This window comes from Lactuca serriola, chromosome 9 (assembly GCF_051521515.1).
Source record: "Lactuca serriola cultivar US96UC23 chromosome 9, Lser_US96UC23_V15, whole genome shotgun sequence".
Classification (NCBI taxonomy): Eukaryota; Viridiplantae; Streptophyta; class Magnoliopsida; order Asterales; family Asteraceae; genus Lactuca; species Lactuca serriola.
This window is the reverse complement of record NC_136416.1, coordinates 185,977,150-185,985,164: the sequence shown is the minus strand read 5'-3', so window position 1 is coordinate 185,985,164 and position 8,015 is coordinate 185,977,150. Positions and strand designations below refer to the sequence as shown.

At 39.0% G+C, this 8,015-nt stretch overlaps 1 long non-coding RNA gene across 2 annotated transcripts; it reads right to left on the bottom strand.

The window, feature by feature from the left end:
* Nucleotides 1-595: 595 nt before the first annotated feature.
* LOC145077173 (uncharacterized) lies at nucleotides 596-2,090 on the bottom strand. Of its 2 annotated transcripts, none has more exons than XR_013692998.1 (3): nucleotides 1,227-2,090; nucleotides 971-1,147; nucleotides 596-906 (listed from the first exon to the last, which is right to left on the bottom strand). It is a non-coding gene; the product is annotated as an uncharacterized LOC145077173 (long non-coding RNA). The 2 variants fall into 2 exon arrangements; XR_013692997.1 differs by having other exon boundaries at nucleotides 971-1,068; nucleotides 1,227-2,079.
* Nucleotides 2,091-8,015: the final 5,925 nt, after the last annotated feature.

The window sequence follows — 8,015 nt, the reverse complement described above, 5'->3', positions numbered from 1 at the left end:
ATAGCTTGAAAAATCTTGGTCTAATGCCTGATTACGATGTTATTGTCTAATTGTTCGCTCTCGAGTGGACCATCTGTTCGACTGTCTATCTGATCTCTGACTACATATGACTTTATGAATTGCATGTAAGACCAGGATCTGGCCCCTAGCAATTGTATGGAAGACTAGGATCTGGCCCCTATCAGTTGCATTTAAGACTAGGATCTGGCCCCTGGAAATTGTATGGAAGACCACGATTTGGCCAAAGCTTAGTGAGTTCCCCTAAAATACCCCACACAACAATACACATATAATGTATGCACACATAAGCCTACATTCTGACTGGACCGCCTCACATGGCCTGCAGTACACTTGGACTGCTCTCCTTGGGCCTATAGTCTGATTGGACTGCCTCGAAAGGCCTACAATACACCTAGACCACCCAGGTATCTTGGCCTACAACACAAAGCAGGACCGCCTCAACCTAACCACAATATGTCGACATATACAAACAAACAAACAAACAATAACCAACAATACAGGTAATCATAATAGATCTAGCAATCTAACAAATTACTACAACATATCAACATCCTACACACAAGGATACATACTATGATACAAAGTAAAATGAGAAATTTTATTATGGTTTTTGGGACATTACACAATGAAGATAAGTATAACTTATAGTTTGAGTAAGAGTAATTAACTTCAACTTAATTTCAAAAGGGCCTAAACCGTCAAAAACTTATTGCCCAAGTTCCAAAGTAAGCTTCCTCTTCTTGGGATTAGGACTTGTAGGCTTTCCCTCTACCTTACTTGGACCTTGAACATGTAGATTTTAGATTTTCGCAAGGTCACCACTAGAAAGAAAGCCCTCGACATTGAAATAAGAGAATGACAAACCTGGTCAAGTAAGCATGAAACCTGAAGAAGAAGAAAATTACATCAAAAACAAATCAAAAAGTAAGAAAGGAACAAGTTAACATACCAGTAGACTATTGATGGGCTCTAGATCTCTAATAACCAAAGATATGTTAAGATCCTTATCCTAAGAACACTCCAAGATGACTTTGAAAACCCTATTCTCTGCAAGAATTGCCATTAAACTTTTAACCTTTTTCCTTAGTTTCTTCCTTGGGAGGAAATAGTTTCTCAAACTGCGGTACTGTTCAAGATAAATCAAAAAACAAGAGTCGACTTTTAAATAAAAATAATACAATAAACTGTAGAAATAAGAATCTTACCCGTAGTAACCCAATCACTTAGCAAGAAACCTGCAAGAGACTGTTTGTTGATGAAAAAAATACTTTCTCTTCCATCCGACATCGTGAAAGGAAGTCTTAAGGATCAAATGGATTTTTCCAGGTTTGATCTTGAAGATAATACGATAAGAACCAAAGTTGTGGAAGTCATAGACACTAGCAATCCCGGACAAACCAAGATCTAGGTTTTCAGATTCATTAAGGAAGACAACCCAGAACAAAATATGTCAAACCATGGGCATGATTTGGGCACAAGAAAATTGGGGAACCTCAAAAAACATAGAAATCAAAGGAAGAAAGGGGAATGAAATCCAAATAGAAAACGGAAAATCATAAAAACAAACCCAAATAAAGAGATATGAAACCAGGCTTCAACCTAGTGTCGAAATCCCTTAAGACTGTCAAAAGGAAAATTTTCGTATGATCGAAGTAACTTGATATCAGAGTTCAAGAAAGCACAACTTTCACTTTCATCTCGAGGCAATATACCTAAGTCAGTGAAATTTTCTAACACAGGTCCCTCAACCCTAGATTTTGATCTGGTGAGTTTTTTTTACCTATAATGATAAAACGAAAAGAAGAGGAACGATAAAGAAAATGGAGAGAAAACTTTACCTAAGGCGTTGAACAATCTTCTTGACTGCAAGTATTTATATATATGAACAAAGTTTGAATTTATAGGAAGATTTGAACGAAAATATCGACCTTTGAAAATTTGAATTTCCTAGGAAGTTGAACGGATGGGATTTATCTAGATAAAAGTTTCACGTCCCATCACCGCCTAATGACATGATTTCAAGTCTAGAAATCTCCGTCTTCCAAGATCTTGAAAGGAAATTTTTCAGGGGCAATTGTTATGGGTAGTATTTTGTAGTTTTATATTTATGCTCAACATCTTGAATATTGACTAATATATTGAATGGCCCAAGATCCTAAATAACCAGTGTATTGGTATCACCATTGTATCTCTTGTATTTTTGTCATGCAGGTTTAAACGACTACTTCATATGACAAAGACTAAGTCAATTATGCATGTGATCAACAAAATTAGACGTCGAGTCTTCACAAAATACTTGGTCAAGCAAAGATATGTGAAGATACAAGATTTTCAGCTTAATTAGTTAGATCATTAATGTATAAAAGACAAGTCGGTATACTCTTGCACACACGTACACTCCATCATTCTTACTAGCTCTCAAAAACATTGCTCAGAATCAGCTTGCACTTGTAAAACGCACTCCTCTTTTTAATAATATTTTTAAGCAAAGTAACTTTAGTCACCTCCCGAGGTTTTAAGTTAGAGATCTTGAATGATTAAGGGCTTTCCTCGTAGATCTCTTGTTGTAGCTTTGATATTTACATTAATATTTCTCCATTATTTCAACTGCCAGATGTTTTAACACATTCATACTTACATACATTGGTACATAATAAGATCAAGATCCTTCTCATGGAAAAGAATCCTAATCGACCACCTGTGTTTTGAGAAACAGGGAGTTCCCCAATTGACCAGTCAAAGACTTTTATTAATGCATTCCCAAAAAAATAAACAACCCTATGGAGCATTATTTATAATGTCTTGCTAATCTATTTAGATACCAAAACCGAATCCTAGAATATAGGAATCCTAACTGAAGCAAACTAATATTCTGATTACAAGGAAAAACTAAATAAGAGAAAACAATTAAATTATCTTTTGAATTTTGATGCCTATCTCCTGCGATGATAGACTTGACCAAAACACCCTTGGGTTGTATCATTATTCCCCTCCCAAACACGCACCTTGTCCTCAAGGTGGAACTCAGGAAACTACACATCCATTTCCTCCAGATTTTCCCAGGTAGCTTCATACATTGGCAAATCCTTCCAACAAATCAAAACCTCTCGAACCATGACTCCATCGCGGACACCTTCCACTTGGTCGGGTTGCAATAATACTTCCATGTCATCGGTCAAAGTAGCAGGCAGTTGTGTAAATGCTTCACGATTCCCTATTGCCTTACGTAGCTGCGAGACATGGAACACGTCATGAATACGAGCGGAGGGGAGAAGCCGTAACTTATATGCTACCCTTACTATACATGCGAGAATTTCCAAAGGACCAAAATAGCGGGCTGCCAACTTTTCATTTACACGCTTAGCCACCGATTGCTGACGATATGGTCGTAATTTTAAGAAAACCCGCTCCCCAACTGCAAATTCCACCTCCTTTCGATGCTTGTCTGCTTGAATCTTCATGAGTTGTTGAGCCTTTAACAGATCACCATGTAATTCCAACAAAACACGATCCCGTTCTTGAAGATACTGACCAATGGTACTAACTGGCGTCCGTTGGGTCCCGTAATGTAACAGATGGGGAGGATCACGACCATATAAAACCCGAAAAGGGGTAGTGCGAGTGGAAGTATGAAAGGTGGTATTGTACCAATACTCGGCCCACGATAGCCAGCGAACCCATTTTTTTGTTGAATTAGACACAAAGTAACGAAGATAAGTTTCTAAACAATGATTAACCACTTCATTCTGCTCGTCCGTCTGTGGGTGGTAGGTTGTGCTCCTTTTCAAATGAGTACCCTGCAAATGAAAAAGTTCCCGCCAAAATAAACTTAAGAAAACCTTATCGCGATCAGACACGATAGACTCCGGAATGCCATGTAACCATGCGACCTCCCGGAGAAAAACAGTTCCAACTGTCAAAGCAGTGTAAGGATGTTTTAGAGGAACGAAATGTGCATATTTACTCACACGATCAACCACCACAAAAATAACCGTAAAGCCATTTTGACTTAGGTAAACCATCTATGAAATCCATGGTCACTTCAGACCACACTTTATTGGGTAATTCAAGGGGTTGTAGACCGTTAGGCGTCATGGTGGAATACTTGTGACGTTGACAAACATCACATTCCGCCACCATTTTCGCCATGCCACTCTTCATTCCTATCCAAAAAACTTCCCGTGCCATGCGATGATACGTCTTCTGCACACCCGAATGCCCCCCAACCACACCATAGTGAAATTCCAGAAATAACCTTGGAATCCAGCTTGACTGCTGATTAAGAACCAACCGCCCTTTATACAATAGACGATTGTTTTTAATCGAATACCCCAACGTTCCCGGCTGACCAGACAAAACGCAATGCTTGATGACCTACAATTCTTCATCATGTTCCACTTCTTTCCACAACTCATGCCAATTGATATTGCATGTCGACGCTATGGTCCAAAGTTGAACTGAAACTTCTCTGCAAGACAAGGCGTCAGCCACACTCTTCTCCTTCCCCGTCCGATAAACAATATGGAAATTATATCCCAAAATTTTTGACAACCATTTTTGATGGTCTTCCGAGACAGCTCGTTGCTCTAATAGATATTTGAGACTGCGTTGATCATTCCGAACCAGAAACTTCATCCCAAGTAAGTAGGGACGCCACTTTTGAATAACAAAGACGATAGCCATGAGTTACCGTTCGTAAACCGACTTCATCCTGGCACGAGTTCCTAATGTATGCCTATAAAAAGCTATCGGTCTGTCATCTTGCATCAAAAACGCCCCAAGACCAAACCCTGACACGTCTGTCTCAACAACAAAAGTCTTGTTAAAATCAGGTAAAGCCAAGACAGGTAACTAAGTCATCGCTTTGTGCAACATCTGAAAAGCTTTGGTGGCTTCTTTTGTCCATTTAAAACTATTTTTTTTTTAATTGATATGTCAATGACCCAACCATGGCGCTATACCCTTTCACGAATTTTCTATAATAGCCGGTTAAGCCTAAAAATCCTCGTAGCTCCTGAAGCATAGTAGGGACCGGCCATGACAAGATTGCTTCAATTTTAGCAGGATCCGCCACCACTCTATCACACCCCAAAACCAGAACGGCGGAAACGTTCTGGGGTGGATGACGTCATGTCAAGTATCACAACACATGCATTATAGTATTCAAAGTACAAAAAAACATTGCATTAATGGTAATAGTTTTACATGGTTTACATTACAAGGTATCAAAGTATACAAGCAAATATAATAAGTACAGCAAGGTACTAAGCTATCTTCATCAACAGCTCCGGGAATGTACTTGTCTAATGCTGACCTGAGAATACAAGTTATTTGAAAAGCGAGTATCAGCATTTTTACAAATGCTGGTGAGTTCATAAGTGATTAGTGACATTTTATTCAAATAACTTTATAATGTAGTAGTTTAAGAGTTTACAGTGCATTAGAGTTCTTTCCAGAAAATCCTATATTTTCTTTAATAAAAGCAGCCTTCTACCAAGACTGGACGGAGTTATGTGGTAAAAAGTAGTTTTCCCTTAACCGCTATCATTATCAAAATACTAAAATTGATTATTAAAGAAAGCAAGAGAAGTCAGGGAAATAACATATGCCTCAGCAGTGAGGACTGCTGACTAAGGCAAAGGAATCATAGATTCCAAGAGAGTATCGAACGAACGACACGCCTGGTTCGTCTAACAAATGGAGACACAGACCCCAGAAGGTACCAAATGAAAGGTACAGCTGGTAAGGTCTAAAACAGTGAATACAGACCGCAGACAGTATCAAATGAAAGATACATCTTGCAAGGTCAAAACAGAGAATACAGACCGTAGACAGTATCAAATAAAGATACATCTTGCAAGGTCAACACAGAGAATACAGACCGCAGACAGTATCAAATGAAAGATACATCTCGCAAGGTCAAAACAGAGAATACAGACCGCAGACAGTATCAAATGAAAGATACATCTCGCAAGGTCAAAACAGTGTGACTCTGAAAATGAGTTACCAGCATACAGTGTAAATTGCCGGTGAAATACCGTTACCTTAAGACCATGAATTATAAGGTAACCCGGGATACTCGTAACCATGCTAACCGACACTAGAGTACCAGACGCCCTACAAGCGTCTAGAGAATATGACATTTGTCAACCCTTGGCTTGGTAGGCCGTGGACTGTAGCTAGCAGTCAGGGTACGGGGGTGTCAATCCCGTATAGATCTATACACACAATGTCCGCTCTCCCTACAGGAGACTCTGGTTACCAACTAGACGACGGAGAAGGCTGTGTCCTGAAGATGCATACCAAATAGTGGGTAGAGACTTCCAAATAGTGGGTAGTGGGTTTCTAATGTAAATGTTGAACTAGAGGTAGAGACTCATAACTGAACTGACTGAAGTAAACCCATATGTCTATGCTTGTGTACATAGTATATAACTAATGAATCAAACGACCTTCAGAGGGACATCCGATCCCACCAGACCACATCTCAACGAAGAAAAGGAAATAGGGCGGACAAGCCTTCCTAAGTCCTTCAATCATTATTTATATGCATCTATACAAGCACAGACATACATCTAACTACGCTTGAGTGTGTATCAAGTGGAATCATATCGTGAAGTATAAGTGTATAGTGAAATATTCGAGTCATGAAGTATAACCGTACAGTGGAATATCCGAGTCGTGAAGTATAAGTGTACAGTGTGGGATAATCGAATCATGAAGTATAAGTGTACCAAGTATAAGTGTATCACGAAGTGGAAACGACAACTGGTGAAGTAAAAGCGTCTATCATGTATAAGTGGCTACAAGTATAAGCGATATAGAGACAATAACCGGTATAAGCGTATCACGAAGGAAATGCTTATTCAAGTAGGAGTTTTAAATAAGTAAAAGCGAAGCAGCAGTAACTAACAAGTAAAAGTATACGTCGTGAAAGGGAACTTCGATGAAAACCTTGGAAAAACCTTTATACTCCGGGAAAATCACATTTGGTATTCTTTGGTAAAATACGTTTGAAAAACTTTATAAATCCTTGGAACCTTTATAAACCAGTTTAAAGTGAATTTAGATAAAACAGTATAAGTAAGAGTTTTGAAACAAATGAAAAACCTTTTTGAACCCATCATAGTATCCTACTCGGTAAAACAGTGTACAGTGTGGTAAAATCTTATGCATGTGGGCTATCAATCACATATGATTGACATGATAACTGGCATGTCTAACTTGTATTCCCCCCCCCCCCTATAAAATGTATAAAAACATTTAAAAGGTTCATTCGGGGTATGAACTCACCTGGCGTAAGTGGATCCGACGAAGGTGCTGGTTGGGTGTTCGGTGTCAAGCAAAGACTCGAACACACTCGATGACCTATTTAACATATGATGACATATGTTCACATACAATTAGTATATTTAATACTAATTAAACACGTATACGCACTCAAAGGAGCGGAAAACACTTTGGTTAAGTGTTTGAGGTGTCCCGGGTAGCAACTAAGGGCTCAAATGGCTTAGGAATGGAGTTTACTCTCCAAGAGTAAACTCTAAACTTAGATTTTACGGCCCTGGGACAACGCCCATGAGTTTACGGCCGTAAACTCATGGTGAGGGGTTCTAGGATGTTTTAAGGGTTCAATATTGTTTGTGGAATTCCTCTAGGTCCAAATCCAAAAGGTATGAATGAGTTTAGGGTCTTTAAGGGCACCATTATGGAGTTTACGGCCCATGAACCATCCTTAAGGGAGTTCACGGTCGTGAACTCTCATTCCTTGAGTTTATTGAAGTTTCAAGCCCTTATTACACTCCTAGCATTTTATAGTAATAGTCTAAGGCCATTTGGGGAATAAAAACCAATATTTTTGCATGTTTGAAGGTGTTTACGGCCTTGACACATGTCTGGGCCGTAAACTCCTTTTACCCCTTCATTTCATTGTGTTTAATTGATCTAAACCCGAAATAGCAAGTCCCTAAATTATGTATTAAGCCTAAGGGTGG